The sequence below is a fragment of the Oncorhynchus mykiss genome, chromosome 1 (genome assembly GCF_013265735.2).
Source record: "Oncorhynchus mykiss isolate Arlee chromosome 1, USDA_OmykA_1.1, whole genome shotgun sequence".
NCBI lineage: Eukaryota > Metazoa > Chordata > Actinopteri > Salmoniformes > Salmonidae > Oncorhynchus > Oncorhynchus mykiss.
In genome coordinates, this window is record NC_048565.1 from 33,032,331 (window position 1) to 33,046,375 (window position 14,045).

The 14,045-nt window shown below is 40.8% G+C and overlaps 1 protein-coding gene across 1 annotated transcript in view; it reads left to right on the forward strand.

The window, feature by feature from the left end:
- The first annotated feature begins 4,780 nt into the window (after window positions 1-4,780).
- Window positions 4,781-14,045, forward strand: part of sema3d (sema domain, immunoglobulin domain (Ig), short basic domain, secreted, (semaphorin) 3D) — a 71,468-nt gene continuing 62,203 nt past the window's right edge. The window contains exon 1 of the mRNA XM_036976064.1: window positions 4,781-5,130. The gene's annotated coding sequence lies outside the window, so the exon portion shown is untranslated. The remainder of the gene's footprint in view (window positions 5,131-14,045) is intronic.

Genomic DNA, 14,045 nt, shown 5'->3' on the forward strand with positions numbered 1-14,045 from the left:
TCATAGTCCATCGATAAATAATATAATAATACTCTAAGCAAAACATGTTACCTTTAATTTGCAATCTGCAGAACTATGCGAACAGAAAGGTTCAGGATTTTGTGAAGCATCACAGTACAGTTGAAAAATGTATGGCTAATCAAAACTGTATGGTGTTCAGAGATAGATGGAAGCGGTTGAGGGAAGCTGAAGGGTGGGACATTTTTTTTTTTTTTTAAATACATACACTCCTATCCTGGGCGAATGCTTAAGTATAAAATATCCTCCATTCAGGGTGCAAAGCCGTCGTTTTCCTCCTTAACTCGATTTGATGGCCAGCCTGCCTAAAAAAAAACAGGGGATATATGCGATCTATCTTAATAAAACCCAATTTTCCACCGCCATTCTACAGTAGAGTGACTAATGGTACTTCCTGATGTTGTACACCGTGTTCAGCCAATCAGGTTGCAGCAGTCTGTTGTTTACCCCTGGCTGAAGCTGGTGTGCAAAGTAAGCAAGTAGCATTAGCCACTCTAGCATGGTGGTGGAAAATCATGTTTTATTAAGACATTACGCATGTTTCCTCAGTTTTATTCCGCTTTCTCATCATTAAATAAAGTTATGGAGGAAACCAAGGCCTTTGCAGTCTGAACGGAGTATGTTTTATGTACGAACCAGCCAGCGGAGGGCACACATTACAGCACGACTCCACAATGACCAACGACGTAAGGAACAATAGCGCCATCTGGAGGCAGCAGGGCTACCATTCACCTTGCTTCTGTTGGTTAGGCTAATCGGTCATGTTAACTGGGTGTGTCTCCTATAGACACCAATGCAATAGCAGCTGCATCTGGTCTACTTAGATCATTCACTTTCAATTAACCCCAAAAAATACATTTTAAAAAACAGTGAGTGAGGTGTCTCGCTTCCTCTTCCGTCTGTGTTCATACCCAGAGAGAATGGAGGTGCCAAATTTGGCACAGGGCTTTAGATTCTCCCCATGTGTTGTTTTGAGAATATAAATGCATGAGCTATTCTTGATTTTGACTTGACAAATTGTATGGACTTTTTGCTCTATACTGAAATATTCTTGAACGTCATTCCATATATTTTGAATGTAATACTGTGATTTATTGTTGAGAGATAATGTTGTCACCTCTCTGGATGAGTGTGGTGGTAGCTAACGATCTTACCCAGGTAGCAGGGTTACCAACTGTTTTTTATGTCAGTCGGTTTCAGAACTTCTGATGGCCTAATTGTTAGACTCTCCTGGTGTCACATGAGATGCACTGCTTACACCTTTCTCATATGTCATGTGACACGAAAGGCCAGTAGTAGATTTGGTAAGCACGTTGCAAGACCTTGTCAGCTGACAGATGGCCGGCCAAAGGATTACAAGAGTTGGAGTACATCTTCCAGCAAGGACTGAGGCCCAATGACCTGATAGAAGATTGACTTTGAGGCAGGGTGGTAGATCTGTCGGCAGAGTAGACAAAAGTCTGTGGAATTCGTGCCAGAGTGCCTTCTCTGCTGGCCTGGGATGTTTCATCTGCCAATGAGGTGGGTTCCTGCTGCTGTTGTGCCCGTAGGTCTTGTCCCGTATTGGAGAGTTGGTGGACTAAGGTAGAGGAAGCTTCAGGCTGAGGTGGGTCCCTTTGTGGCTCATGCAGAGTTCTGGACGCTTGCTGTAGGTCAGATTTACACAAGTGTCATACAATATTGTAACAACCTTAACCCAACTAGCGACCTCGTCAAGAGGTACAGACCTCTTGGCTTAACGGTTAAGGTTTTGATTTGTCAGTCATTGGGTTCGAGGCCCAGTCAAGGCTACATCCCCCCTGAACTTGCTACATTGGTGTCGGAAGTGGGCTGATGCCCATAAGGCTGTCAGAGAGGCGTGTATACGTGAGCGACTTGTATAGGCTAGAGAAGTGTGGGGGCACGCTCTCCCAAAGGAAGGGGGTAATGGAGCGACACGTTAAGGTTGTCATCACATGTTAAAGTTGATTAAAGACACTTTTGTAGCTTTAATGAGGCTTTCGTAAAAGTATGACTTTCTCAAGTGCCTATGCATGGCCTAATGTTGGGAGAGCTACGACTTTCTTGTAATATTATTCATTTGTTATGAATTTTATATTCAAATATGTGAAAAAAAAGTAGAGACTTAGAGCTACAAAATGGTATATCATACACTACAGTTGAGGAACAATGGGAAAGTAATTCTGCTTTGAAAGTTCAATTGAAATTTGAAACTTCTGACCCCACTATTGAGAAAATGTCCCTTGAATAATTGGTAAACCTACTGGAGAGCTCTTCTTTGTCTACACCCATTCAGCATCGTTCACACCCTCTTATGCCTTAGTCTCACCCATCTCTTTAGGTATTCACATGTTCCACCATGTGCTAAACAGTGAGTAGGGTAGTGTACTAAACAACCAAAGATTTCAAGACTAAAGGCTGGTTTATGCTACCTCTATCGACACGTCTCATAAAGTTGTAGCAGTGACATCACGAACATTCTATTGTCGTCTGACATCAAACTCGTCATTGTCCTTATGAAAAAGTACATACTCAAAAATGACAGACTGCATGACATCAGCAGCCTGGTGGTCCAAAATAGCATAACTGGTGTAGTATTTTAACACCAATAAACCCACCCATTTACATCTGTGTATATTTAAATCTAGCAAACCAGGGAACTAAAAGCAACTTTATAAACAATATTTTTTATTCATTTCTAACTTGTTAGCTAGCTTGCTAACGTTAAGTTAGCGGGCTAGCCAGTTCAAATAATGACCATATCATATATCTGACAACGTCTTAACTTTAGCTAATTTGTATTCATTATTACAGGAAAAAAAAAACTCACAACAAGATCATTGTTTACAAGTTATTGGCAAGCTAATTACAGAAAATAGCTTACGGTTGTGAGTGTGACAAAAAAGCATGGCATTTTACCGGAGAATTGTAGAACTTGGACACTGTCTCGTTGGCCTAACGTTATATCCTAATTTGACTTCGTTGCAGGTCATGTTGTTCTTCACATTACTGTCTCTAATAAACACAAATATAAAATAAAATCAATGTTTATATGTCATATGCACAGGATACAGAAGGTGTACAGTACAGTGAAATGGTTACTTGCATAATGGAGTCTTTTGTTTAGACATCTAGCTAGCTAGGTAGCTAAACAATGAACCATAATCCCAGCTCATAATGGTACTACCATGCATGAATCTTCAGCTAGCTAAAGCTAACCATCAACTAGGTTCAATATTAGCTAGCTAACATTAGGCTATAACTAGCAACGCAAATGGCTCTGAGATACGAATAATATTACTACACAGATCATACATGTAACGTTAGCTAGCGAGACTGCCAGCTAACATTAGCTAGCTAGCTAACAGTACACTAACTTGCAATGGAAACAACTTTCTGACCAAATTAGAAATAATATCTGAAAATGTAGTTAGCCAGACTCTCTTACCTATACACATTGTTAAACACTTCTCCCTCTCTGTCATGGTTGCCATGGTTGCCCTTAGTTTGAAGATATCATCCGAAGACATGTGTTTTAAACAACAGTTCTCTTTTCGACTCCCTCCGCATTTGCAATCAAGCGCCTGTTAGCTATCATACTCTACTTCCACTAGGCATTCTACTGATTTCAAAACTCGGTCCTCCAGAAATTTGAGAGCTTTAGCAACACTTTTGCAGTTCTTCGTGATATCTTGAAAAAAATCTGCGTTAGAAAGGATTACGTACATGAACACGGAGTCTATGTTATAGACAGAATCCTGCTACATGGCAGCCCAATCCGAACTCATCCATCATCTCAGCCAATCATGGCTAGCGTGAAGGCTCCTGGCTTTTTTTTGTCACTAAACCAACTAGGCTCATAATTTAACAATTGTATTAATATTTACATACGACATACAGGTTTGTTATTAACATGCAAGTTCACGTTCCCGAAGGAATTTCATTCCAAAAAACGCATTTTGATAAATAAATATAAAGTGACATTCAAATGCCTCTCCTGTGAAGTAGTGACGCTCGACATACGCCTAGTTTCCTGAAATGAGTCCCACATATAATGTGCAAAAATATTGAATGAAAAGTGAACTTTGCAGTGTACAAACTTAACATGAACAGGAATGACATTTACTCTCACACCTGGCTAAAATAACTATCAGGAAGTAGTAATAGTATTATTGAAATATTATAACAAAGTGGTAACTCTCCCAACATTGGGATATGCATAGGCACTTGAGTAAATCACACTATTTTGTAAGTCTCATTAAAGCTACAAAAGCCCCTAACCCCTAGCCTAGCTAACATTAGCCACATAGGTTACATTAACGCTATCCACATAGCTAATGTTAGCCGCAACAAATTGGAATTCATAACATATCATATGTATTGCAAATTCATAACATAACATAGTCTAATCAGTTGTAGAATACATCTCACATTCATCTGTCTGAACAAGGCTGCATTGGATTTCTCTTAATTCGTCTTCATGCAGCCAGTGGCAATGTCAACTTTAGGTATAATGCCAGGAGCTACTTGTGGATTTGACAGCTCTAACACAGTTCCACCTCCAACACTGCCAAAACAACCGTTATGTTGGCTAAAGCGGATTTGATTGAATAGAGCCCTGGTTTAAATATATTCAAATCAATGTGTTTTGGAGGTTATTCAGCAGATGTTATATTGTTATCTATAACGTAAGCATTTTTTTTATTGGGTGTGGGTTTGCCATCCCCACCTCCCTTGAGGCAAAACGCAGCACATCCAACTCATCCCTCTATCCATCCAGCATGCGCAATTGGAGTGCACAGAGAGTTCATCTCTGTGGCGGAGACTACCGAGCGTGCGTCAAACCGCTCAGAGTTTAATAAAAAGGAAGGGCGGGGAAATATCGGGGCAATTTAGTTTGTGCGACTTTTATTGCTGCTGTGATATAACCCAGCTAGCCCTTTGACTGTTTTATTGTTTGGAGAGAGCAGTGCGCGTCAATGAAAGGTTTAGGGAAAGTTGTTGCTGAGTTGTGTGTGAGTTCTTAACAGCGCTCCTGGCTCGTCTGCTCCTGTCATCATTACGCACGGGAGGAATCCCGCTCCAGGAGAGACAACACAACGTTGAGAACAGGTAAATTGATAAAGAATTATGGATTATTTAATTTAATGTATTAGGCTCGATGAACAAATAAGTAATCGCTTCATGTATGTGAAAATTCGTGTAGAACTTGCCCATGCATAATGCAGATCATTAATCTGGTTAGAAAAGTTTACGATGAATAGCCAAATGCACGTGTTGTTAGGTACATATTTCATTGGGTGTTGGTATTTTAGGCCATTTTGTTTTGTAAGCAGAATGTTTTGATGTCTTCATAGTCTCATCAGTTTGCCAACAGCTCTTAACTGCTGCATATTGAATTACGACTAATGGCACAGCTAAAGCACTTCTTGTCTGGAAACATGAACAGACAGGAGCGTTTTCTCCCACGACCTCTACAATCCAGAATGCTGAATCAAATCATATTTAAATGTTCAGTACTTTACAGGGTGTCTGTGCAGTGGGAAAGTGAGACAATATATCCACAGGAAAGCATAATTACATCAACTTTTCAAAGCGCCGGGTAATGCATTCAGATGTATTTTCCTGAAGCATGCACACAAGACGAAGAGGCATGCAGGTGACGCATACATACTTGCCTAGGTCTCAAGCATGTTTACATGGATCTGCACATGCTTCAGGTGATAGGAATCTGAATGCACTACCAGCACTTTGAAAATATGTAATTAGACTTTCCTGTGGATATACTGACACACATTCCTACTGCCGAACAGACCAACCACAAGGACAACCTGTAAAGTAAATTAACATATCATTTAATTCCACATTCTGGCATTTAGAGGTCATGAGAGGAAACGTTCCTGATTCAAAAGCTCATTTCTGCCCTACATAGAATTCATTGCAATTCAACATCGGGTTTCCAGGCATGAGCACCTCTAACTATTTCTCACAAAACAGTAGGCCTACAAGAAAAGCACACAAACAGTTTATTGACATTGTTTAGATTGGTTTGCTAACAAGTGGTGTGTTCCAAAGCTAGTGGTGTGTTCCAAAGCTAGTGGTGTGTTCAAAATTCTACAAAGCTTCTAGAATTTGATTTGTAGAATCTAGCTAGAAATAGAACAGCTGGATAGTTCTCATAAAACTAGGCTACCATGAGCCAGGAGTTGAACATTGGATAAGCCTCATATGGTATACATATTTCTCTTTATGATATAGTGTTGTCTTTATCTCTCACAGACCATAAATACTGCATACAATGTCGAATAACATATTTAGCCCCCTGGGGTATGAGTATTTCAGAGAGTCGTAGACAGAATGTTTAAGAGGAGTTTGGTATGAGGACATTCTGACAGTCTTCTCACAGTAGTAAACTATCCTCCTCGCTACATACTTTTTCTCTCACCTCAGTGCTAATAGTCTGTGTTCTGAGGTTTGGTGTGTCTGTCTGGTCTGTGTGTTTGTGTGTGTGTGTGTGGGTGGGTGTGGTACTGTCTGGTCACTATGTTGACTCAGTGGCTTAATACCCTTCTGTCAACATCTGAAGTAGAGCTGAAGTTTTTGCTTCGAGGAGGAAGCATGGCAGAAGATTGAGAATGGAATAATATAATAGTTCATAACATTTTATAAGTATAATGATTCATTGTTTTTCTTTGGTTACATATGTGTGTGTGTTTGGTAAAGGTTTTCATAATGTTACACGCACGCACACACACACACACACACACACACACACACACACACAACATTCACACACAGTGGCTGGTTGGAAACTCTCTGACACCCTGTGGTCAGTGTAACAGGCAGGGCAGGATAAAGACACAGTCATAACCTGCTACCTCGTTATTCTAGCCATCCCAGGCCAGCCTGCTCCCAGCTATATAGCTGTACTTCAGCTCTACAGACCCTACCAGGACAGAGGCAGAGAGAGAGAGAGCAATAAAGAGAGAGAATGAAGGAAAGAGAGGGAGAAAGAGAGAGAGAAAGATCAAGAGAGAAAGAGACAGAGAGAAAGAGAGAGGAGAGAGAGAAAGATCAAGAGAGAAAGGCAGAAAGATTGAGAGAAAGAGAGAGAGAGAGACAGAGAGAGAAAGATCAAGGAAGAAAGACAGAGGCAGAAAGATTGAGAGAAAGAGAGAGAGAGAAAGATCAAGAGAGAGAAAGAGAAATAGAGAAAGAGAACTATAGGTATGAGGATGGTGATTGCTCTCCTCTGCCTGTCAGTAGTCCAGTAGTGTCAGTCAGAGGAGACGTAGGTAAATAAATGCCGGCAAATTTTCTGCCGTTTCGCCTCAGACAGACAACAGAGAAAAACCTCCTGTGATTGGACTCTTTAAACATCAGCCAATCATTGCCTCACTGACTATGCCTTGTCAGACATGCTTAAGACTGATAAGTGTATGCACAGGCATAGACATACAACACGCAAGCACAGACACACAGTGGCAGGGACAGGGTACAAGAAAAGGACTGGAGGTTGATTCTGATAGAGACATTTGTGTTTGAAAATATTTCGCTTTTAGAAGAGGTAAAATTGATAGCAATGAAGAGGCCATTTCACACCTGCTTTTCTGAAATGAAACATCAATGCTACAGTATATCCAGCAGTGCTGGACAGGCTCCAGTACGCATCAATATTCTGCTGTGTTTAGAATGGCCCTCAGCACCATTCCTGAGCTGTGTGACAGCGTCATGGGTTTTATGGCTGAACGTTTTCCTGGACTGGGCTGAAAGCATTCCCACTCTCTCAGAACTCTCCTGGCCAGGGGTGGAAGGTGTGCGTGTGCGTGCATGTTTGTGTAATAATTATAGAATCTGCACTGACATTTTATCAATAGCATATCAGGATTTTGGAATGTTGAGCCAACGGAACTGTAATCTGTTATGTTTTGTGTTAGAGTATTTCTTTTTTTTTGTCAGGAGGTTAAAGACCTAGAATCACCTCTGCAGTTGGAAGTTATCTGACTGGTGGTAATAGCATGTCCTTATATGGTCATGCTTTTATATTCCTTTATGCAAACAGAGAGGGGTACCTTAGATGAGATGGTTTATGTGTATGTGTGTTGTGTGTGTGTGTGTGTGTGCCTGCCATATTATTCAAACTGTTACCAAACACGTAAGACTAACACACACAACCAAGGAAACTGACTTTCACTATGAATTATTCAACTAGCGTTCACAGGCTCACAACAGAATTAGAGGCTCACCTATGTTTCCCAAGCGTCACATTTCAAAGTGTTTAAGGTTAGGTTTAGGCATCAACTCCACATGTTTATGGTTAGGGATACATTCGAATGGTTAGGGTAAGGGTTAAGGTTGCGCATAGGCTTAAAAGTAAAATCTCAAAAACAACTTTCTATTTCTGGATTCGAACAAACAACCTTTGGCACCGCCACTGCTTAGAAGCTATGTGTCACGTTCTGACCTTAGTTCTGTTGTTATGTCTTTGTTTTAGTATGGTCAGGGCGTGAGTTGGGTGGGTTGTCTATGTTCCTTTTTCTATGTTTTGGGATTTCTGTGTTTGGCCTGGTATGGTTCTCAATCAGAGGCAGCTGTCAATCGTTGTCCCTGATTGAGAACCATACTTAGATAGCCTGGTTTCACTTTTGAGTTGTGGGTGAATGTTTCCTTTGTCTGTGTTTGTACCATACGGGACTGTTTCGATTTTCCTTTGTTCTTTCACTTTGTTGTTTTGTATTTTTGTAGTGTTCAGTTTTATATATTAAAATGGACATTTACCACGCAGCACATTGGTCCGACCTCTCTTACTCCTCTTCAGAAGAAAGTCTGTGTTGCCCAGCAACAGCCCCAAAACATCACTCCTCTAGAGGAGATCTGCATGGAGGAATGGGCCAAAATACCAGCAAAAGTGTGTGAAAACCTTGTGAAGACTTACAGAAAAAGTTTGACCTCTGTCATTGCCAACAAAGGGTATATAACAAAGTATGGAGATAAACTTTTGTTATTGGCCAAATACTTATTTTCCACCAAAATTTGCAAATAAATTCATTAAAAATCCTACAGTGTTATTTTCTGGATTTATTTTTCTCATTTTGTCTGTCATAGTTGAAGTGTACCTATGATGAAAATTACAGGCCTCTCATCTTTTTTAAGTGGGAGAACTTGCACAATTGGTGGCTGACTAAATACTTTTTTGCCCCACTGTATTTGCACGTCACGTCAATGATATCATGTCACCGTGTGGGACTGTGGGTCAATGAACCCTGTCGGAGTGGTGGACCTGATTCTAGTTTGTGACCTAGGAAGGATACTGCCTGGAAGGTCTCAGAAGTAGGTCACTCAGAAGTACGAGATGGGGAGGGGGACAGGGGTAGGTTGACCTCAGATCTCTCCACTGGAAGACCAAGGTTGGGGGAGCAGGGGGAATCTATCAAATAGTGCACCTCTAACTTTGTACAGTTCTAATGCAATTAGTAATGCAATTAGTAATGCAATTAGTTATGCAATTTAGTTTGTGTGTTTTTTTGTTTGAAGTGCAATAGTGTAATAATCAGACTCTCGTCTTTATAAGTGTGTTATTCTATTTGTGCATTTGTGTGATATAGGATTTGTGCAATTTAGTTTTATTTGTGTGTTTTTTGTTAGCAATAGGGTAATAGTGTAATTAGATTATATGTTTTATTTGTATTTATATACTACAATTTGTTTCTATTTGTCTTTGTTACTTCTTTTTGATATTTGAGTCTTATTTTTGTATGTATTTTTATATTTATATATTTTTAAATGTTGTGATTATTTATTTGTGTTGTGCGCTGAAGGGGGGTTTGCTCAGGGAGCCGTACAAGCTAGGACCGCCACTGCTTAGAGGCCAGATGCTTATGCCCATGCGCATTGCCCTTGCAACTTGAAGGTAACAGCGCTCACCTTTGCCCCTAGTGGCTGCTTTCCGCATTACCTCCCGACTTACTCAGACATTATATTTGACTTTACATTTTAGTAGACACTTTTACCTAGAGTGATTTACAGTAGTGTGTGCATACATTTTTCATGTTGGATTTCTGTGCTGGTCCACCATGGGAATCAAAACCACAACCCTGGTATTGCAAGCACCATGGTCTACCAACTGAGCCCCACAGGACCAACATGGATTTATGTTGAATACTGACTTGTATCAATGGTGACCTGGAATTATTATAATATAAAATGTTATGAACTGTTCTATTATTTCTGAGTCAGTCTTCTGTCATGCTGTGTGTGTGTGTGTGTGTGTGTGTGTGTGTGTGTGTGTGTGTGTGCACGCATGTGTGTGTGTATGTGTGTGCACATTTGTGTGTGTATGTGTGCATGCATGCATGAAAATGAGTGTGTGTGTGCTCAGAGTCTACAGCATCCAAGTGGCACAGAACAGCTCTGCTGGCTATCATTCCTTCCTGTCTGTCCTCTCTTTATACACTGAGTGTTCAAAACATTAGGAACACCTTCCTAATATTGTGTTGCACTCACTTTTACCCCCACAACAGACTAAATTTGTCAGGGCATGGACTGCAAGCTGTCGAAGTGGCTAATGTTGACTCCAATGGTTCTCACAGTTATGTGAAGTTAGCTGGATGTTCTTTGGGTGGTGGACTATTCTTGATACACATGCTGAGCGTGAAAACCCAGCAGCTTTGCAGTTCTTGTATATGGTTATGTCTACTTCTATTTCCCCTTATTCACTCCCCTTCACAGAAAGCAATATGGCAGAAAGTAAGTTCCCTCAGGTCCATGACCTGCTTATCACCATTCAGCTAATAATGTCCTACAAAAGCCTGAAACACCCTTTAGCTGTCCAGGATGGGAGTTGCCCATCCCCTAGCAGGAGTAAGTGTAATGAGTGTTGAAGAAGTATTGCTGTCTCCTCAGGCCATTGGGCTGATGTAAATGCAGCACTCAGACCTGTCAGTCCTTTCAGTCACAGGCTATTAATCCTATCAGTGTAGCTCTCAGGATGTTTAGGGTTTAGGTTTACCTGTCCTGTTACAGTCAGTCGGCCTAACCCTCTCTCAGGTGCGTAGGATTACACACACACACACACACACACACGCACATGCACACGCACACACGATTTTCTGCACTGACCTGAGGGCTCTCACATTTAGGCATAACGGAAGATTAAATCGCTACAGTAAACATGAAATGAGCCTCTAATAACAGCACCACATGTCTATTATCATAGACTGTAGTATTGTCTTACCGCTACAGCACTGGGCTACAGATAACAGCTCTGTCATCATATAACAGTCTCACCTCTGCCAGAGAGCACAAGGACCACAGGGCCGAGACCTGATACTTTCCCTCTGGTTTCCAGCCCTGAGTAGGTTTTCCTATAAAAGCTAAACTGAAGGAACTCTGTTGTAATATCATCCCTTTGGAACCTCACCCTGTATTGATTGAACGCATGAATGTTTTCGGAGGAAGTTAGTTTGTGGATTGCAGCTATTTTTTATCTTATGTTTGCATGATAAATGGTCTCCAAAAAAGAGTCACCGATGAAATGTCCCCTAACCAAGTCCCGTTATACTGAAAATTCCCCTAAAGCTGTTATAGGTCATTGGATCCGACCAAAGAGCTTTGTCAGGATGATGTATAGGATTTATTAGGAGGCACATTAGCACAGGAACAACAGCCTTTCCTCAGGCACAAGATCAAATAGTTACTGTACACTACTAAGAATGGAGTGGGTGTTGGGTTTCTTTACCTCCTTACCCTTCCTTTACTTTTTAGCATGGATTAAAGCGTTCTTGTGGATGATGTATGATAGCTATTTAAACCTGTAAAATGTGTTCCATCACCATTCATCTAATCATCTCAGATTAGATGGATTCTCACGTTAGCATGTATGGAAGTATGTCAGGGGCCTCTATAGCAATCATAACGGTTAATCAGTTAATAACTTATGCTTAATTAATGTGAGTTTTTCGTGTAATTTATATAGAGATAAGCAGATGCTGCTGTTATGATCGAAAGCTATAACAGCGATAACATCTCAAAGCAGGCTCTCGTTGGTTCCGATGTTGACTTTCTGTGATGTTGGATAACCCACATTCAAACTTCAGAGTGCAGCTGAACAGATATGATGCAATACAGACTGCTAAAGCACTTTCCCATCATACTAGAATGTGCTATATAGTTATTATATTGATATTATGACTAATGTTGAGTCCCGTAGGGATGGTAAATGCAGAGGATATCAGAGTATTTGTTTACTGTGGCCTTTAGGTTGTGCAATGAAACACATTTCACCCCTTTCACTATAACCCAAGTAGTTCTCGCTTTCTCTATCTCTCTCTCTCTCTCTGTGTGTCTGTGTGTCGTGTGTGTATGTGTGTCTGTGTCTGTGTCTGTGTCTGGTGTGTGTGTGTAAATGTGTGTGTGAAACACAACAGTTCCCATACAGTAGAACAGGGAGGTCTCTCTTCAGGAGTGAGAAGAGGTGAGTGAAACAGTAGAGGAGGTGGCAATGATATTAGTGGAAATAATTGAAAATAAACATTAGTGGACCGTTTGTGAACAATATTACATAGACATCACGTCACAGTTTTGTTAGCTTAAGTCAATGGAGGCTTTTTATGAATGAGGAAACAACATACTAACACTGTGAACAAAACAGCACCAACACTGACTGTGAGAAATCCTGCTTAAAGTTACACTGTTGTTTTAGGGCCTTCTGAGCTTAATTTTATTATGTTTCTCCCTTAACTGTGTTTTATACAATCATTTGAGTCATAGCTAATAGAGAACATTTAAATGTTGTTAGTATATTTTATGTTGTGTATTCTTTCAACATACCATAGTGTCAGTCATGTATTTAGCCTAGTAGAACCACATGGGAGCTAGCAACATGCTTTCTTAAACAGCACAAAGAAACATGATTGACTGTTGCCAAGAAAAACAGCTCAAGTCCTGAGAGCTAAAACCAATTAGCTCTGTTATTACGCCAAGTCTGTGCCCTTGGTCAGGGAATAGTGTGTGTGTGTAGGTGTGTATGTGTGTGTCTGTGTGTCTGTGTGTGTGTGTGTGTGTGTGTGTGTGTGTGTGTAATAGGAGGTCTAATTCACTTTGTCCTTGATAGATGGAGAGATGTGATTACTTACTGGGTACCTCAGTGGTAGCTAATGCTTTATCAAGGGTGGTCTTTCCTTGTTTCGCTCCCTCTTTCTCCTCTCTCACATACACACACCATGCATTCAATGGATGTTCAGTCTCTCTCCATTCAGTTAAGGTGTTGAACCGAGAGACAAGGGATTAGAACGTTTCACCTCATGCCAAGACACGCAGACATCCATGACCTGTTTCAACACACAGCCTGTCTCTATGAAATGTCTCTCCAAACTGTGCTACATTGTTTCCAGGTTCATTAAACCAAGTGTATTCTATGAATTATTGATGTACCAAATCAAACTTTTTCCTTGCATCATACTGTGTGTATGAAAGTCTTTATGCATGCCTGTGTGTGTTTTGAACCCTAACTTTTCCCCCTGTTGCTCTCTCTCTCTCTCTCTCTCTCTCTCTCTCTCTCTCTCTCTCTCTCTCTCTCTCTCTCTCTCTCTCTCTCTCTCTCTCTCCATCTCCTGCTCCCCTCAATTGTCTCTAAATGCTTTCCTCAGGGTGGTCTTTCTTTGGAGGTAGTGCTACAGGGAGAGAGAGAGGAAGGTAGAGGGAGGGAGAGAGAGAGGGAGCAATTCTAGGGAACATTCCTCTGGCACTGTATATGACTGCCATCAGCAATCCACGACAACTGACATTCCATTACAAGGATTCACAAATGATTTGTTGGGGACTCTGGTATGTCGCTAATGGCTGGTGGTTTAGAAACAGGATTTAGAATATTTAGTGACATGCTTTAGGGTTGGGTTTGTCACTGTTGAGAACAGTTTGGCAAAAACAGTTGGATAGTTCAAAGAGGAATGCTGTATTTTTGATGAGACATAATTTTGTCGAGCTGAACACCACAACTATAACAGAACTGAACCAGAACTGAACTGAAC